This window comes from Pongo abelii, chromosome 11 (assembly GCF_028885655.2).
Source record: "Pongo abelii isolate AG06213 chromosome 11, NHGRI_mPonAbe1-v2.0_pri, whole genome shotgun sequence".
NCBI lineage: Eukaryota > Metazoa > Chordata > Mammalia > Primates > Hominidae > Pongo > Pongo abelii.
The window spans coordinates 87,762,833-87,784,151 of NC_071996.2; the positions used below are offsets into that span (position 1 = coordinate 87,762,833).

The 21,319-nt window shown below is 33.5% G+C and overlaps 1 long non-coding RNA gene across 1 annotated transcript in view; it reads right to left on the reverse strand.

The window, feature by feature from the left end:
* Window positions 1-14,267: 14,267 nt before the first annotated feature.
* LOC129058065 (uncharacterized) overlaps window positions 14,268-21,319 on the reverse strand; it is a 37,388-nt gene continuing 30,336 nt past the window's right edge. The window contains exons 4-5 of the long non-coding RNA XR_008522891.1: window positions 16,481-16,572; window positions 14,268-14,335 (exon numbers count right to left, since the gene is read on the reverse strand). This is a non-coding gene — a long non-coding RNA (uncharacterized LOC129058065). The remainder of the gene's footprint in view (window positions 14,336-16,480; window positions 16,573-21,319) is intronic.

Below are 21,319 nucleotides of genomic sequence, written 5' to 3' on the forward strand. Positions count from 1 at the left end.
CCAGGGTTATTCCTTACTGGGAAAAGATTTCAGCGATATTTCTCCTACTCGTTTTCTGCAATAAAAAAATTTGACTCTGTTCTGCCCGGCCCCGCAGGCAGTCAGACCTTATGGTTATCTCCCTTGTTCCCTGAACATTGCTGTTATCCTGTTCTTTTTCAGGGTGAGCAGATTTCACATTGTTCAAACACACGTTTTAGAAACAATTTGTGCAGTTAACACAATCATCACAGGGTCCTGAGAGGACATACATCCTCAGCTTATGAAGATGACAAGATTAAGAGATTAAAGACAGGCATAGGAAATTATAAGAGTATTGATTGGGGAAGTGATAAATGTCCATGAAATCTTCACAATTTATGTTCAGAGATTGCAGTAAAGACAGATGTAAGAAATTATAAAAGTATTAATTTGGGGACTAATAAATGTCCATGAAATCTTCACAGTTTCTGTTCTGCCACAGCTTCAGCAGGTCCCTCCATTCGGGGTCCCTGACTTCCCACAAGACAGAACAAAAAAAATGTACAAAGCAATTTCAAAAAGCGTAATGTGTATTAGGAATACAAAAAAGAAAAAAAAAACAGAACATAATATAAAAGATATTTGACATAACGAAATGCCAAGAATCTTCCAAAATTAATGACAGACACCAAACCACAGATCCAGGAAGCTCTATTAATATGAACAACAAAAGTAGCATAAGCACCTAAAAATCTACACCTGGACATATCATATGCAAACTGTAGAAAGTCAAAGACAAAACAGAAAATTTTGGAGGGAAGCAGGAAAAACAAATAAAACCTTTACCTACTATGGAGGAGCAAGGATAATTACTTTGTATTTTATTGAATCATATTTTCTGAGAACTTTTTCAGTAAGTAATCATTTAAAGTTATTTATTCAGCTCAGGTTTCTTTGATATTTTTGAGAGTGGTAACTTTTTAGAATTCTTCTTTGTTGTTTCTTAGTTATCTTTACAAGAGTCTAAAATATTAGAATACTTTTTGATTCCTCACTTTCTCCAACACGTTGCATTCAATCGACTGGCAACTCCCAGTGGCTCAAACTTCAGATGATATTCAGAATCTGACTTATTTGGACAAGTTCCACTGCTATCAGCCTGGTCAATGCTCCCAAACTCACTCTAGCTCTCAGACTACTTATCACCCTATAATCATATCATAATGGTGTACAAAGTTCTGATACCAATAGTGTCTGTCAAATTAAAGCTTGCTATTCAGAATACATATGTATTATGATAACATCTGGACACAATATAAGTGTTTTTATTTAAAGCTAATTGAATATACGCAAATACAACCTAAAACTATATAGTTGTATGATGAGACACACACACACACAGAAACACATTGGTGAGAACACGTAATTGACACACCCAGACACAGACACATGCAGGCAGAAGCCTATTGGTGAACGTGCCATCATTATTGTGTGTGTGTGTGTATGTGGTATGTGTGAATTGGTCTTCTCTTTCTGTTTTTCATCCTGTGCCACTTTTACATTTTTCAGAATCTGTTGTAAACTTATTCCATTAATTATACAAACAAATAAGTGAATGTGGAATGTTTTGGACAAGTTCATCTGCTACATTCAAAAAGTAATTATGTTCACCATCAAGAACAGGTCAGTTGCATAAAATTTAACAATAAATGGAAAACTATCATATTAAGACAAATTATCTTTAGTAAACATATTTTCCAAATTCTCACTGCACCAAACAGAATATTTTTGCTTCAAATTTATGAAATTAGGAAGATTTCAACAGAGGTTACCCTGTTTCTTATTAAATCTCAGCTTCTGAAGCTGCTCTTCTGACCTTCATCCCTCTATTGTTTCTATTCACATTTTTCTGATATTTCAGTTATTTTATGAGTAAAAATGTTCCAATATATGTCATTCTTTCTCTGATGGTAAAATTAATATAATCATCAATCTTCCTAAGAAATTATTATTCCTGTCACTCTACTCAATAATTTCCTATGACTTTAATGTTTGACTGACAGTAGCTACATGGAGACATTATTTGTGTGTCATATGAAACTTTGTCAGAAATTATTAAAATTCTAATGGGAGTAAATTCACCTTACTGGTGAATTTTTAAAACAAACATTTTAATATGTGATGCTCAGAAAATGTATATTTTTTATTACTTCATGTCATTTATTAAAATTCATATCAGTGAAGATTAATTTTTTGTTACCAAATAGAAATTTTTAACTACATACTTACTGCCCATCACTGGTAAGCAAGAATACATATCACATGGTTACCTTCATAGGTGGCAATGTAGGAAAGTGAAAAAACAGAAACAATATTTTCTGGCTGGGCGTGGTGGTTCACTAATGTAATCCCAGCATTTTGGGAGGCTGAGGTGGGTGGATCACCTGAGGTGAGGAGTTTGAGACCAGCCCAGCCAACATGGTGAAACCCCATCTCTACTAAAAATACAAAAAATTAGCCAGGCATGGTGGTGGGCTCCTGTAGTTCCAGCTACCCAGGAGGCTGAGACAAGAGAATTGCTTGAACCTGGGAGGTGGAGGTTGCAGTGAGCGGAGATTGTACCACTGCACTCCAGCCTGGGCAATAAGAGCAAAACTCTGTCTCAAAAAAAAAAAAAAAAAAAAAAAAAAGAGTATTTTCTAAAGAATCTTAATTCCTATAATAATCTGTCATTGAAAAGTCTTGGAACTCATATAGGACCTCAGAACTTGCACAATTAAGCCTGTTACCTTATGCAAAAACTAACTTTTATATATTTCTCACAGGCACTTATATATTATCTATTTAAATACCTTCATCAGTGAACTCACTTTATCACAGGACAGCTCAGTCCATGTGCGGACACATTCTAATTTTAAGAAAATATTTCTTTTTTATGAGTTAGCCATAGTTTAATTCTATTTTTTTTTTGTCACTCTCAACATTTCTCTCCCTCTGCTTCTTTCCTCTTTCCATCCCTCCCTTTTCTTTTTCTTTCTTCTTTCTTTCTTTCTTCCTTTCTCCCCTTCCTTCCTTCCTTCGTTCCTTCCTTCCTTCCTTCTTTCCTGCCTTTCTCATTTCTTTTTCTTTGTCTTTTTTCTTTTTCTTCTTTCTTGTCCTCCTTTTTTTCTCTTTCCCTCTCTCCTTATATTTCCTTAATTCTATCTTCTTTTGACTTTCTTTTGCAAATATATACTAACTACTTCCTAAGTTCTAGGCATCGTGATAGATGCTCTGAATAATCTAATTAAAATAGAACATCTCTTTCCAAGAACATTAGTCAAATTAAGGAGACAGACAAGTGATCAGTGAAATATAATGCATTTTACAACTGCTATGTAAACACATTGGAAAGACAGTAACTCAGTTGTGGAAAGGGAAATAGGAAAAATAGCAGTTGTGTCTATGCTAAGGGTTGATACTTATTCTGGAAATATGTAGAAAAAGAAGAAAACTTATTCTAGGAACAGAGCACATCTTGTGGAAAGCCAGTAAGGAAAGGGACAAATATAGTTCCTAGATTTGCTTTTAGCAATGATGTATGGTTCCATATTTCAGTCTTCAATAATCCTATAGGCTAATGGCAAATGTATTGAGCAGAACAGATAAGAGAGCATTTTCATTATCATAGAAAGTCCCCTTGGATTGTTTTTCCCTAAAATTTATCGTTGCAATCTCTATAATCTCAATTGCCAATCAACTTTCTCAACATGCTTATACTATAATAATCAACTTACTTTCCATTACATTGTGACTTAGAATACATTGATCTCCTTATATTTATGCAATCTTCAACTTCCCTCATGCCATCTCTTGTTTTTTTTACCTCAGTATAAACATTACAGTTAATTATACTCCCAACTCAAGTATTCCTTCAACTTCCTTGTGTCCATGTATTTCTTTTTTTCTTCCCATGTGTGCTTGACAAAATGACATTGTGATTATACAACTCTCTGCTTATATGTACATTTGACCTATATAGTTGATCAAATTGGAGAAAACTATGAATCACACTAACTGCTTACACGTTAATTCTGTGATTACTAATTTCAGGTGGATCTTTTATGATGGCTCATAATCATACTCAATTATTCTAGTTTGTTCACTTTCTCATTTTCTTAGATAAGTACTTCATTTGTTCTCAAAATTTGTTCACATCTCTAATACCTCTGATCATATCTTGACTTCACTTTGAAAATTAAAAAAGAAAATGTGAAAGCTTCCTCTACTGTCTACAAATCTACCAGCCTAAAAGTTCTTCTTCCTCTTCTATTACTAAGGATTGACTCTCTGTGTTCAAACCTGTTGCCAAATAGTCCTCTTTGTTACTGGATCCCACTCTTTATCACTTACTCAAAGATTTGGACAAAACTATTCTCACCTCTCTCTCTTTCGAATTGACAATCTTTTCCTCCACTTCAGGGCATTCACATCACTATATAGTGAAATCTTGTGCTCAAAAAAAAAAGATCCACTTAGCTCCACCTTCCTCTAAAACTATTACTCCATTTCTCAATCCTGTTTCTAGTAAAACTCTTCAAAAAGATTTTCTACATTGACAGTTTTAAAATACTCTTTAATTTATCCCTAAATCCACTCCACACCACACTTACAAGGCTGCTTAAACTATCTTGTTAATGTCTTCAAAAATCTCTGTTTTTAAATCCAATAATCAATTATTAGTACTCCAGTTAGTAGACCTCATAAGAGTATTTGACACAGTTGAACAGTTTCTCTTTCTCTCTCTCTGAAATTTTGTTTCTTTTCTTTGCCTCCAGAATGGTCATTAAGATTGTTTTTTCTTTCTAATGATTTCTTCATCTTCTTTGCGGGCTCTTCTTTATCTCTCAGACCTTTAAGCTCTGCACCGTGAAGATGGAAAAAAGGGATAAGATTAAAAATAGAAGTGAGCAGAAAATAGTAAGAAATCCAAATAAATAATTTATCAAGAATCTAAGACAAACTATTGCTTAAAAGTGTAGGGATATGAACACTTTCTTCAAAACATAACCGGCAAAAGAAATAAAAAAGACAAAAAGTGAGAACCTGTAGATTAATACAGACTTAAGAGATAGATCAACAAATTGAAAAGTATGCCCTTTTTGGATTTGACTCTAAAAAATCTTAAACATTTAAGAGATAATTAGAGGATTTTGAAGTTATGTTTATAAAAGGAGAGATACAGCCAGGCACAGTGGCTTACACCTGTAATTCCAGCACTTTGGGAGGCTGAGGCAGGCAGATCATGAGGTTAGGAGTTCGAGACCAGCCTGGTCAACATAGTGAAACCCCATCTCTACTAAAAATACAAAAAAATTATCCAGGTGTGGTGTCAGGCACCTGTAATCCCAACTACTCGGGAGGCTGAAGCAGGAGAATCACCTGAACCTGGGAGGCATAGGTTGCAGTGAGCCAGCCAGGATCATGCCACTGCATTCCACCCTGAGCGACAGTGTGAGACTCCGTCTCAAAAAAAAAAAAAAAAGAAAAAGAAAAGAAAAGAGACGCATGTGAAAATATTTTCTGGTAAAATTATATAATGTCTGCAATTTACTTTAAAATAACTCAATGGAAGAAGATAGCATGTGAGGATATAAATTAAATAAGATTGATCATGAATTGGTAATTGTTGAAGGTTGGTAGTAGGGACATAAATATTTATTGAGACAGCCAAGTGGGAGTGGTTCCCTGGAGAAACTCCAAACATACCCCCCCAATGAAGTGGAGCCTTGGGAAGTTCATGATGTTTGCAGCAGGAAGGAGCATGGCATCTCCTCTTCATGTGTGGAACCTGAGATTCAAGCTGCAGGTGGGAAGTGCTCTAGCAGGGGAATCTGGCCTTGCAAGAGTGCCTGTTTCTCCCTTTTCTTCCTTTTCACCCAATAAAACCCTGCTTAACTCACCCTTTAAACCATCAGTGAGCCCAAATTTTGTGGCCATGGGACGGACAAAAATCCCATCTTCAGCTGAGCTAAGGAAAAGTCCTGTAACATTTTTGGCGCCCAACATGGGGCTGGAGAAACAGTGAGTAAAATGGGTACTCAAAACCTCTCACTGCTGCTCCTAAGCATTTTTATTCTCAGACTTCTGAGTGTGAGGGAAACATGCCCCTAAACCCCGGGGCTCCTGGGGGTCTCGGAAAAAGCCCTTTCCTTCCTTTTTCAGGAAGAACAGGTGAGTGGGGGCTCCTTGTTCCCCCTCCCCTCTGTGTGGGGGCTAAGATGCATGCCCCAAGAGTCCTGGTTTCCAGCTACCCACTGCCACAACAGCTTTCCCCTTCCCTACCCAAGGGGTTCAGCCTCATCAGACAGTAATCTTTTCTCCCAGGTGGAGGAATCACTTGCATGAGAATAATAAGAGGTTCTTCTCCAGGAATTTTTAAACCTTTTTTCTTTCTTCTTCTCCACCCCATCAGCAGTTAAGTTTCAGCAAGTTTATTTCTTTCTAGAAGATGTTTTATTTGGCTAGGAATGATAAGAATTCCTGTTTATATTCTCTGTAAAGATTTAATCATGAAAAAGGATTTGTGGGGCTAGTCTTGGGCTGTGGCCAATCTGGTGTGCTTGGCATGTCTGTATGGTTTGTGCTGCAAGCCTTTATCTTGTTTTACTTCCTGAGGGCATGGCCCGCAACTGCTTGACAATGCTTTGTTTAGTAATCCTGCCTTAGGGGATGAGCCTGCTCTCTGGTTCAATATCTGCATGTTTTCCCAGCCCTGTCTCTTAAAGAGCCCCACCCAGCAACTGGGTTTTTTTCTGCCTGTATGTGTGTGTACCGTGTTTAATGTCTTTAAAAAGAGCTCTAATTAATTTGGCCTAAAGAAAAACAAGCACTTGGATCAAATATTTTTAAAGGGAATATAAAATCTGTAGTACCTTTGAGTTCATGTGAATTTAACCTTTGAGAAATAAAAACAGCCATAAAGATTATTGGTAAAATGCAGGTTAGATGCAAGTTTTGCTAAGTGTTTTAAGGTTACAAACTGCTTTTGGGGTTTTGAGAACTATTTGACTTGCTGGCTTCACAACTGGTAAGGATTGGGAACATATAAAACTAACCAGGCCCTTACCTAAGAAGGCAAACCTCGATGGCAGTTAGCACACAATTAAAGCAACTTACCAAGTTTTACCTTAAAGTTAAAAATTGCTAGGAGTTTCTAGTATAATATGTAATTGAAACTACTGAAAATAGATTTGCATGCAAGGGGTATAAGAACAGTAAAATGTGTTTTCATGCAAAAGGTTATAAGAATGCATAGAAATGTAAACTTTTGCCTAAGGTTAAAGGATTCGTTTGAGTTAAATAGGGAAAGCTGAAGGTTCAAACAAGTGGAGGAAAAGTTGTGGAAATTAATATTGCAGAAGAGGTTCTCTCTATGAGCATATTAACTACAATCAAAAGGATTACAAAGGGTTTTTGCTTCTTTAAAATTTCTGAGTCATCATTTTGGGAAAATAAATAGTTTATGGTAATCTGGGACTCTGTTTCATAGTATCAAGTGCTTTAAACATATTTAAAAGGCTTCCCAAAATCAAACTTAAGTTTCAAAATTGTCTTTCCTGACAACTGGCTTTTCAGATGTTTGAGAAGGCCCCTGAAACATCCAGAAAATAAGAGGTAAAGAGGATTATTTGACACATTTAGGTACATGGGATTGCCAAAATAATGCTCAATTTTCTTTAGGTTTATCTTGGTGAACAATGCTAATATATGTTCCAAAATTGTATGGGATTTCTGAAATTCTAATATCTGATTATATGCTATCAATTATAATTAAGGTCTTTATGTTGTTATTGTAAACCACAGAGATAACCAAACTTCTTTGTCAATCATGTTTCTAAGTGTGTCTACCCTGGACATTTTGTTATTCACAGATAATTGTTGGCTCTTTTTAATCCTTTTCGAAAGATGGTTTATAATAAGTTATAGAACTGTAACAAGTGCTCTCAAATACAGGTTTCTGATAACTTTAGAGATGTAACATTGAAATAAAAAATGTATAGGACTCATGAAGAGCTGAAATGTTCATGAATATCAAGCAAAATAAGAATTAACTAAATGAACTGAACTCAGGAAACTGAAGAAAACCTCTTTAACCTTTGCTTGGAATGAAATATTGCTGATCCATGTTTTGTTTCTCAGAGTCAAGGAAACGTATTTGAACTATTTATGGCCTTTAATAATGAAGCAAAGTATACTCCTGTAATCAAAATTTGGAACATGTTTGTTTCTCTCTGCCAGGTTCCTATAGAATTTGGAAACTATCTGTGAACATTCTTATGGCAATATAGTTATTTTTGTACATGTTAGAAATTTTCCATAATAAGATCAAAAATAAAAAAGGGATGTTGATGAACATTTAACTGAAATATATTCAGTGACACTGAAATGTACTGTGTTTTGTCATTTTATAGCAGATAAGGGAACAGAGACATGGCTGCATTAAAGTTTGTAAGGTGTGAGTGGTAAATTAAAAAAAAGAAAGCCAAGCACAAGACATACATTCACCATGTGAATGAGGTAGTATGTACAGTCACTAAAGACTGGAACAAAAGAGATCTTAACATGTTGACTTTTGAAATGTAGAGTGAATTGTTAATGAATTAAGTGAAAAGCAATAGAAACTGGATCTTATGTGAACCAGAAAAATGCTATTCCTTACACAATTGAAGAAAAAAAGGTAAACAGAGGAGCGCTTCGATTTTTTTTTACTCATCTTCTTTCCAAAGTTTAGGGATTCTGGAATAAAAGGAATCTCCCTGACCACCCACCGACCATTTTTAGGTTGCAGTTAGGAAGGGTAACTATTATATGCATGTCACATTCATAGATATAGGGACAAGAAGAAAGATGCTGGCATGGTAGACTCAGATTTAAAAGGCTTTGGTGCCAAGAGAGTAATTATATACTCATCCACTCTTTCATTCCTGAATATAGAGCCTGGAACCTGAGGAAGAGAACAAAAATGGAAAGTTTTAAGTAGACTGTGCCTAATTTATACATCTCAAATTGATTCATTAATCACTGGATTGGACTAAATTTAACTTAAAGCAATTAAGTTATCTGTCATTAAGCAGAATGGGTGAGTCAGAAATTAGACGCCAGTTCTAAAAATAAAGAATAGCCTATTTTCTAAATCTGAATTAGTGATTGACAAGTTTACCTCCTTGAGACAATTGTAGGAACAGCTTTTGAATAGAAAGAAACAGGATGATATCTGTAAAGTACGTTTGAGCTAGGGGTTGGATCAAGACAAATATTTTGCTTAAATCAGGAAAGAATTTATCATGTTTAAGAATAGTTGGAGGCCAGGTGTGGTGGCTCATGCTGGTAATCCCAGCACTTTAGGAGGCTGAGGTGGGTGGATCCCTTGAGGTCCGGAACTGGAGACCAGCCTGGCCAGTATGGCGAAACCCCTTCTCTATTAAAAATACAAAAATTAGCCAGGCATCTTGGCGCATGCCTATAATCCCAACTACTCAGGAGGTTGAGACAGGAGAATCACTTGAACCCTGGAGGTGGAGGTTGCAGTGAGCAAAGATTGTGCCATTGCACTCCAGCCTGGGCAACAGAGTGAGACTTCATCTCAAAAAAAAAAAAAAAAAAAAAGGTAGCTGGAAAAGATCCAGTTGACAAGAGATCTTAAATATTCTGGAGAAATAAGGGATATTAGTTAATGTAAGGTCTGAGAAGCTATGAAAAAAATTACAGGAAACAGGCACGAATTTATTGCCCTTACAGGAGATGGAAGGGTGGGTTAAATCTAAGCCGTTTTGCAGAGTTGGTGGTCACGTTTGAGAGATTTCACATCTAGGGAAAATATTTGATTTGTGGTGTCCAGGAAATACAGAAGTCACCAAAGTCTATCTTAGGATACTTTAAATATCTTAGTAAAATATCTTAGATATTTTACTAATCTATCCTCTGAGAAAATTTGCTGTTAATTCTCATTAGAATAACTTGAAGTCTAAAACAAGGGTTAAGGTATTATGTGTTACTAAAACATTTAAAAAATGCATACTGACATCACAGTTTAGAGCAGTCACAATAATATTTGTGTTTTTTCTATGTGTTTTTAATAGTACAAATAATTATCTTTATCAAAGGATAGCAAACTAGGTGGAGTGGGGCTAAATAAGATAAGGCCACTGATTGTTTCTGTTAATAAAGTTTCATTGAAAGACAGCCACACTCATTTGTTTATGTATTAGTTTGGGCTGTTTTTACCATATGGCAGAAGAACTGTATAGTTCCAAAGATATTGCATGGCCAGCAAAGCATAAAATATTTTCTATCTGGCATGTAAAAAGTTTGCCAACCACTGCTCTACATTCAATTTTTCTTGCTTTTTAATATAGATTTGTATCACTTACATTTTCATAAATATACTTTAATTTGACTGTATTAGATTTTATTATATATAGTTTAGTTATTTTATGAATCTTAGGGATATAACTTATTTTAAATATTTTATAGTTTATTTATTCATGATATTTGGTCTAACTTTTATATTTTCTCAGGAATAGTTTCTGAGAATAATAATCACTAAAACAAAGAGCATAATCACATAAAGTTTCTGGGTACATATTAATAAATTGATTCCTCATATATTGTACAAGTATGCATATACCCATCAGCAGTCATACAAAATATTCAAAAGCCATATGCATTGTTTTCAGCAATTAGTAATATTATAAATTTTTATATTTTAAATTATCTACACCATATTATGTTTAATAAAATTAAACCTTAAAATTAAACAAAATTATTTTTATTAAGCATGATATGGTTCAAATAATGTAAAAATATCTAAGACGGAACATCATAAAACAAAATATTTATGTAACTTTAATGACTTTTTAAAATATATTGGGTGACCATTTAGTATTCACTAATATTTTACTTTGGTTCATGCACTTTCCTGGTCTTTGATTATTATTTTATTTGGTTTATATTCTACAAAAATACCCAAAATAAATTATCTATAATTTTCTGTTTTCATTTCTTTCCTCTGGAGTCAAAGCTTGAATGTAAATTTGAAGCAATCTTAATTTTAGAAAAACTTAAATTTCTATAATTTCATTGTACATTTTCCACAATTTTGTTAACCAAACCTTATTTGAAATCTTTAAAATAATGAATCAGAATGTTTTCTTGAGTCTTTCTAAAGTATTCAAACTCAGTTTCCATAGAAACAAAACTTTTTAAACCTCATTGATATAAAATGGCTTACATATCATTTAATTATCATGTATAATTGCGTGTATATTTGAGATCAAATCTAACTCCTGAAAAACATACCATTTAATGAAACATTCTATTGCTTAACCTATTTACCATGGTTATTCTGCAGCACTGGGCATCAATAACTATGTTTTACAATTGAAACAGTAGGCTGTACATTGATTACTTTTTTATGTAAGGAAATAAAAAGTGTATCACTTACACTAAGCTTCAGTCTAATTGTATTGCTTTTATTGCCAAAAATTGTATATTTTGACTATTATTAGCTATTATTTAGTTATTTGTATGTATCTATGTATTCACTGTACCCACTTTTATTAGGGCCTTAACTTAACATCAATGTGTAATTTCCTCTATTTAAGCTCCTAGAATTACTAAAATGTGATATCCATGTTCTGATCTTTGAAAGTTTTCTGTCTTGAATTCTATTCTGTCTGATGCTAAAATTACTACTGTTCTATCAGATTACAAATAGTGGAAAAAATAGAGTTTTAAAATATTCTATTTGATATTATGATTACTGAATTTTCTAGGTTATCTTTATTGCTTTAGTTTTCTGTTCACTTCAGAATTTCTCTTGAAAGTACTATATTAATTTTTAAATTTTATATTGGCTAAAATCCTATACTTTTAATAGACAAATTTAACTCATATGTATTTATAGTGTTTACTGATACAATAAATTGAATTATATCACTTTTATGTTTTTATTTTGCTCGACTCCTTTTTTTGAGATATGTTTTACTAGATTTATCTTGCTTTGTTTGTCTACATATTGCTGTTTTCCTCAAGTGGTTGTAGAAATGCATATGATTTCTCCTCTTTAGTTGGTTGTTTTTGGCAACTTAAGACATACATTTTAACTTGTTTCTTTAGCAGTCTATAGAATTAATGTATATGTGTCCTCCCTACATATAATACTAGTAAAGAACATTAGCAACATTTTTAGAAAAATATTGGCCTCTTTGTCCTACTCATTCCCATTCTGAGGTCATCTGGTATTTTATCATAAAATTATTGCTTTTATAAAAAAATTAACAATTAGGTAGGCTTAACAGCTTATTTTCTCACCATTATTTCTTGTACCTCAGGTTTTTTTTAATACTTTCTAAAGTATCTTACTTAATTATAATATGATACGATGAAAAATATTATTACACAAATGTTTTTAAAATATGAAAATCGATGTATAATCACTCTTAGTCAAATGAAACTAAGAATCCATTGGGGTTGAGTATATGAGTAGTATACTAAACTGCATATATTTGTATGTTTGCACACATTTATCTGTATTTTTAAATAATGCATGTACAGTAGTGTATACTTAAGAATAATAGCAAAATAACAATAGTTGTCAAATATGTTACGCTAAAATCCTTGACTAAAAGATCTAGAGAAATGGAATAAATCCATGTTTCAATATTGTTCAAAACTCTCATAACTGTACTAGATAAATTTGATGGGTTTTCCTTTAACTTAATGCATTTGGGTATTGTCATACATATTTTAAATTTATTTGTAAAATATTAATTCTATCCATGTTTATCTAAGATTATGTAATTTCTTGGGAATTTTGAAAACATATCAATATTGACAGAGAGTTAATCTAAATATGTATCCAAATTCACTATTACATGTAACATAAAGTCACATTAGGTCAAGCACGTACTGTTGAAATTATACAAGAGACATGATAAAACGCCTATCTCTGGGAAATATTGGCAATACGTTATTTTAATTTCAATTTTTCATAGAAAAGATAAAACCACATTAAAAGGCAATTTAAATACAGTTTATTTTAAATTCTGTATAATTTTATTGAATGTTAAGATACAAAACTTTCAACGTCAAAAGCCCTCTCTCTTTACATGATTGTAAAACTTAATAGTTCAGATAAGATACCATTTTCTAAACATTTTTATCTTTCTGAGAAAGAAAATGAGTAAGGGAATTTTAATCAAGGGAATTGCCTAAATAAGAGATAAATGACATAGACAAGAGAATATCTATAGACCTGGTTTAAAAGTAGGATCATTGGAAATCTTTAATATTCACATATATATTAAATCGTATAATAATATTATTAAATAATTAAAATGACTACACTAGAATATTAAAAATGTTGTACATACATAATAGGACAGGAGCAGGAGACATTTATGTGATGTGTAACTTTTGTTAAAGGGTGTTTTAGAATGAAGAATAAATCTCGATCATTATCCATTCTGCACTGCTGAAAATTTGAGTGAGGTCTACCTCCTTTGCATGTTGATATCAATAGATGCAGAGAAAATGGGCTTACAAGCACTAGAAGTTGGTAAAGATTTCAACCAACACATAATGTGGTATCATAAACTACTTGATAAGCACCCTAAAGTACATATGAATAGCCTAGGATTTCTTTTTATTCAGAAGAGAGGAGCTTCTATTCTATTCCATTCTTGAGAATATATCTATGTTCAGATATACAAGAATTTTGGTTAATCGACGTCTTTACTACCCAATGACATTGCCAAGGGAGATTTCAAAGTCGTTAGAACAATGATGAAATAGACAGAATTACTTTTAATGATAGTGGCACTTTGTTGGTGTGCACATGATAAAAGAGCTTATGACACCAAATTTAGCGCCTAAATCACACGTGCAGTCTTTTGGTATTTAACAGCTATTGAGAGTTTAATTATGCAAACAATGTGAAATTGGTCTAGAGTTTCAGATAAATTTTAAATCATGTTCTCAAAATTCAATTGCAAACAGGAAGCCACTGATTATCCACCAGTGGCAATCAATCTTTTTTGTGTTTTTGACACAATTTTGAATACAATAATATTAATGGCATAATTGAAGAAATTAAAAGATTCAAAGGCAACTCAAAAAGAGTTAGCATTAATTACAGTAAAATTAACTATTAAAGTATAAAAATATATTATAGTGTCTACCAACACATCTAAGTTAACGCACTATATGTACTTGGTTGTCCTTCAACATTTTTATGTCACTGCTTGAATTAAATCATTAACTTGCCTTATTTCCTTAATGCAAAACTGGACTTCAGATTGAGAAAGCTTGTTTTCCTGATTAAGCAGGATTTCTAAATGATCATGAACAAAGATAAAAATAACCAAAGTCAGCTGCCTTATTTATTCCTCACATTTTCTTGAACATTCTTTTGAGAGTTAATATAAATGTTAGTGCAAGGAGCAGTACCCATCTAAATAGAGTGATTTGAAGTGAAGTGATACATCTGCCCAAAAACATGTCCCAACTTTTGTTTTCTGATAGTTTAATTGCTTTTTAATACTTTGAAATGTGAGAAAACTACTACGAACTAGTTTCAAAGGTTAGATAGATCAGAAAAAAACATGGGGGAAGGAGGCAGGACTTAACTATTTTAACTGACATGATATAAAAAGAAAAAGTTACCTAATATCTGTTTTGCAAAACCCTGTATTTTATAACATTGGACACTGATAGTAATGACTTATGGAAAAAATAGCATTAAATGCACACTGTTCCAAAATAATTAAACTTTTTAACTAGAGTGCTAATATAAGAAATAATAAGTCAAGTAAACTATTGATAAAATTTTAAGACTTCTTAAATTCTAATTAATTAATAGAAAATTAAGAACTTTACCTATTAAAGTTTAGGGAAAATGAGAAATGAAGAAGGGGAAATAATAAATAATTGAGGTTGCTCAATTACCGGGACAAGGATAAATAGGTAAAATCAGCAAGAATCACGAATTAAACATTTACAAAACAAAATAAACCAAGATGAAGGATATAGAGTGATTGGGATTGTGTTTAATACTGTGTTTCTCTGGAGAGTGATGTGTTCAGCTACACTAGAGTATTTTATCTTCAGCTGCTGGTTCCTGATTGCACAAAATGTTAACATGGTAGTATGTGAAACACCAGGACTTTTGAATTATTCTAATATTTTCTTAATATAAATTGAGTATGAGCAATTTAATGTTGACCTACATTAAAATAGACGATAGGATTTATTTAAAAAATTAGTCAAAGTCGAGGCATACGTGCTTGTAATTCTGATAATGCCAAATTCCTTACTATTATTTTTGTATCAAGATTTCCTCTAGCAATATATGATAATGCCATTTTCAACCTTGACAAGAATGTACTATAAGCTTTCAATAGCTTTATTTTATTTTTTATTTTTTTGAGAGAGAGTCTTGCTCTGTCATCCAAGACTGGATTGCAGTGTCGCAGTCTTGGCTCACTGCAAACTCTGCCTCTCGAGTTCAAGTGATTTTTCTGCCTCAGCCTCCCAAGTAGCTGGGATTACAGGTGCCCACCACCACGCCCATATATTTTTTTTTTTTTTGTATTTTTAGTAGAGATGGGGTTTCATGATGTTGCCCAGGCTGGTCTCAAACTCCTGGCCTCAAGTGATCCGCCTGCCTCTAACTCCCAAAGTGCTGGGATTACAGGTGTGAGCCACCGCACCTGGCCTCAAGCTTTCAACACCTTTATACTTTAAGAATGCTTTTGCTGAATATAAAATACAAAATCCTCAAGTTATGCTTTCTTTCTTTGATGATCTAGTAGATATTGCTACACTAATTTCTGAAGATAAATGATTCGTAGGAGAAAGCTGAAACCAGACTGCTTCCTTTTGTAGGTGATTTTTTATTCATATTAGTAGAGCTATTCAAAATTTATTTGTTTACATTTGCTTGTGTGTCTATAAATGCCATCTGTGACTAGAGACAGCTATTGAATAAATGGTGCTGGAAAATATGGATAGGAACACTTTTGAAAAATCCTTAAGTATTTACAAAGAACATGTTAGAACTTATAAGTGAGTTAATCGAAGTGGCAAGATGTAAGATTAATATATAAAATTTAGTCATTCTATTTACTAGCAATACACATTTGAAAATTGAAATAAAAATAGGACATATAATAGAACCAAAAATATGCAATTTTATGGATGGACTTGTTTAACATCCTTAAAAAGGAAAAAAAGAAACACTAGGCTTCATATTGAGCAAATTTGTCTAATGTCCTTAATATATTACTGTACTTCACATTGAATAAGTTTTACCCTCCTAATTGGAAAAAAAATTCTAGAGCATTGTAAAGAAGGGGAAATATAACCAAAAGTCAATTGTCATATTTTATTCTTAATTTTTTTTTTTAGTATAAAAGCAAACATCACTGCAAGGCACAGTAGCAAACAGGGTGATTGAAATGATGTGAATTGACAATACCTGAGAGATAAATAGGCCTAGGCACATGTCTTAAACTTGATTTTTCTGATAGTCTTATTGCTGCTTAGTTTGTTGGTGAAGTTGTTGAAGGCCTACATTAAATGAGAATGTGCAATTTAGAAAGTATATTGTGAGAATTTTTTTTTTTTTTTTTGCAAACTAAGCTTGAGAGTAAAATAAAACAAAAACCTAAAAAGAAGATATAGGACTTGATTTTTAGCAATGTGAGATTGAAAACAAACACAAAAACAAAAAAAGTCTGTATTTTTAAGTAACATGAAAAGTCATAGTGCACTTGTCATATAGGAGAAGAGAGTAAAGATGATAATGATGCATACATAGTTGCTTTTCAGTGGAGCTTTTTTTCTCTGAAGTCTAGGAATAGTTCCTTATGTCTTTTTCTCTATTAAACTTTAACCCTTATAAATAGACATATTATCTTGGGAGAGGGAGAGGAAGGCTGTGAAGATCCAGCACACTTTAATGTGATTACTTTCTGTTAATAAATTTGGCTTTTCAATTCTTTTCCTGGTTGTTCTCTAATGCCTTCAATAGGCAGGGCTTTTGTTCAAATAGTGATTTATTTTTGTTGTTTTATTAGTTATTTGTTGCTATTGTTATGGTAATTTATCAAGTTTCCTATAGTTCTTTTTGCAGGTGAGTCTAGTATCTGCCAACATAGATATCATAGAAGCATCATTCCATTAGCTATATTAAATTCATAGAAAAACATTTGATCATGACACTCATCTGTTAGATGGGTGTATTTCTTCTGATAAACGTTCTTCATCTATTAATAGTCTTTGATACTTTTCAATTTACACTTTTGTGGTGAATCCTTGTATGATATGATGCTATACCAGTTCCTTTTGTTATTATTTTTAATTGAATTACTTGGATTTTTTTCTAAATCAATGATTTGCTAGAATATCCCGGTTTGGGAGGCAGCGAGATATTAGGCACTGTCCTAAGATGATTTGTTTTCACCAAACAAAGAAATCACTTATCTGGAGCCACAGACTTTACTGCTTTCTGCAAGTGAAACCAATCTAATAGTCCCATAGACAGTTTTTTTGTTTTGTTTTATAAATGTAGAAGTTGACCCTTTAGGTTTTAAAGCCATCAAAAAGTGGGCTGAAGACATGAATAGAAAATTCTCAAATGAAGATACACAAATGGCCAGCAAACATATGAAAAAATGCTGAACATCACTAATGATCATGGAAATACAAGATATACAAATCAAAACCACAATGCAATACCACCTTACTCTTGCTAGAATGGCCATAATAAAAAAAAACAAAAAATAATAGATGTTGGTGTGGATTTGGTGAAAAGAAACACTTTTACACTGCTGGTGAGAATGTAAACTGGTACAATCAATGAATGGATAAATGAACATATATATGTGTGTATATATATATATACACATATATACACATACACACATACATAATGAAATACCACTCAGCCATAAAAAAGGATGAATTAATGGCATTCACAGTAACCTGGATGGGATTGGAGACTATTATTATAATTGAAGTAACTCAGGAATGGAAAACCAAACATCGTATGTTCCCACTCATAAGTGGGAGCTAAGCTATGAGGACCCAAGGGCATAGAATGACACGGTGGACTTTGGGGACTCAGGAGGAAAGGGCTGGAAGGGGGTGAGAGATAAAAGACTACAAATTAGGTTCAGTGTATACTGCTCTGGAGATGGGTGCACCAAAATCTCATAAATCACCACTAAAGAACTTACTCATGTAACCAAATACCACCTGTTTGCCCAAAAAACCAATGGAAAATTTTTTTAAAGAAATTTACATTTATTTTATCTGAGTTCCTTCTTCATGAAAGGTCCCCTAGTTTTCTCAGAAAGTGTCAAAGAACTGACACTCACCAGATCATCACATCCAGATAATGCGATGCGGGAATCCTCATTCATCATGTTTGCTTCCTTGCCCCTCTTGAGTTTCTGTTTTTCTACACATTGTTATATTTCTTCCCTCCTATATAAACCCCTAACTTTAGTTGGTCGGGGGATGGACTTGAGACTCATCTCCCATCTCCATGGCTGCAGCACCAAATTAGTCTTCTTCCTTGGCAACAATCATCATCTCAATGATTGGCATTCTTTGTGGCGAGCTGCCCGAACCCCTGGTATTTTGGTAATACAGTATAGTTTGTCTATATTCTTACATAAATTCGTTTCCTATAATAAATTGAATCCCATCAAGTTTGTAGAATACTCACATCAACCCTGTTCACCCCACTTCTAAAAATCAACTGTGGCAAAAAAGTTATCTGTCTTTCCACATTAGACAATGCACAGTTTATTTAGGAAGTATATCTGTTGCTGACTGGGAGGTCTTTGATATCTGCCACTGCATGACATTTTCATCAAGATTGTTCTGTGAGGTTACTTTCATTCCACTTACTATTTTATAATTTCTTCCTGATCTTGTATCTTTTTGATAGGATTTACATGTTGCAATCTCAAATTGTACCTCTTTCTAGTTTTATTGAAAAAGTATGTTGAGGATGCTTGTTTATGTTCACGTAATAATTCCCTTTTTGGGCATAATTTCCATAAGAGATAGACCTGAAAATTTATGCAACGTGTACATTCTGGAGCCTGATATGTTCTGTTTCTGTTTTGATTTTCTTTTGTTATCTGCTTTGTTTTACATTTTTTTTCATGCCGTAAGTATAATTTAACAATCCCATCTCAATTCTTTTTTTAGGGCAGGATTTTTTTTAATTTTATTTATTTATTTATTTTTCGAGATGGGGTCTCACTCTGTCACTCAGGCTGGAGTGCAGTAGCGTGATCTCGGCTCACCACAACCTTCACCTCCCGAGTTCAATAGATTCTCCTGCATCAGCCTCTCAAGTAGCTGGGACTACAGGTGCACACCACCACACCTGGCTAATTTTTGTATTTTTAGTAGAGACAGTTTCACCATGTTGGCCAGGCTGGTCTCGAGCTCCTTACCTCAGGTGATCCACCCTCCTTGGCCTCCCAAAGTGCTGGCATTACAAGGTGTGAGCCACTGTGCCTAGCCCTATTTTATTTTTTTATTAATTATTATTTAATTTATAGTGAAACATACTTATACATATTTATGGGGTAGAATGTGATGCTTCAACGGATGTATACATTTCATAATGATCAACCTGGAGTAATTACCATATCTATCACTTTAAACATTTATCATTTCTTTGTGGTGACAACATTCAAAATCTTCCCTTCAAGCTATCTTGAAATGCGCACTATATTATTATTTTCTGTAGTTACCCTACTGTGTAACAGAACATTGGAAATTATTCTTCTTTTCTAGCTGTAACTTTGTACCAAAATCTCCTGGTAACCACTCTGCTCCTTGGTCTCTGGTAACCACTACTCTATAGATTCCTTGTATGAAAGAGCTGATGTGGTGTTTGTCATTCTGTGCCTGGCTCACTTCTTTTCACATAATGTCCTTCAGGTTCACCAACGTTGCTATAAATGACAGAATTTCATTCTGTTTTGTGGCTCAATAATATTCGCATTTTCTTTCCCAATTCATCTGTAGATGGGTATTTAGGTTGATTCCATATCTTTGCTATTGCGAATAGTGCCGCATCAGTCTCTTCAATAAACGGTGCTGGAAAAACTAGATAGCCACACGCACAAGAATGAAACTTATATACAAAATGAACTCTAAATGTACTAAAGACTTAAATGTAAGACATAAAACTACCAGAAGAAAACATAGGAGAAGCACTTTGTGAAATTGTACTGGGCAAGAATTTTTTTAATAAGATCTCAAAAGTACAGGCAACAAAAACAAAAATAGACAAATGGGATTACATCAAACGAAAAAGCTTCGGCACAACTAAATAAACAATAATGTGAAGAGACAACCTATGGATGGGGAGAAAGTATTTTCAAGCTATGCATCTGACAGCGGTTTAATGTCTGGATGATATAAAGAGCTCAAATAACTCTATAGGAAAGAGTCTAATAATCCAATCAAAATGGGCAAGAGGCTTGAATAGACCTTTTCTAAAAGACATAAAAATAACCAACAGATATATGAGAAATGTTCAGCATCACTAATCATCAAGGGAATGAAAATAAAAATCATAACAGATTATTACCTCATCCAAGTTTGACTGGCCATTATCAAAAGGACAAAGAAAAAAAAAATGCTGGCAAGGATGCAGATGAAAGGGATCTCTCATACATTGTTTGTGGGAGTGCAAATTAGTGTAGCCACTATGAAGAACAGTATGGAGCTTCCTCGGCAAACTAAAAATAAGAGTACTGTGTGATCCAGAAATCCCATTCCTGGGTATATATACAAAAGAAACAATTAGTATTTCAAAGAGCTATTTCTATTTTTTAAACATGAGATATGTATTAGTCCGTTTTCATCCTGCTGATAAAGACATACCCAAGACTGGGCAATTTACAAAAGAAAGAGGTTTAATGGACTCACAGTTCCATGTGGCTGGGGAGGCCTCACAATCATGGTGGAAAGTGAAAGGCATCTCTCACATGATGGCAGACAAGAGAAGAGTGGAGAGCCAAGCAAAAAGGTTTTTCCCTTACAAAACCATCAGATCTCATGAGGCTTATTCACTACCATGAGAACAGTATGGGGGATCTGCCCCCATGATTCAATTATATCCCACTTGATCCCTCCCACAACATGAAGGAATTATGGGAGCTACAATACAAGATGAGATTTGGGTGAGGACACAGACAAACCATATCAAGATGCTTATTTGAGGCATTTTCCTTTTTTCACAATTGTAATTTTCCCAAACTGCAATAAATATTTTGCACAT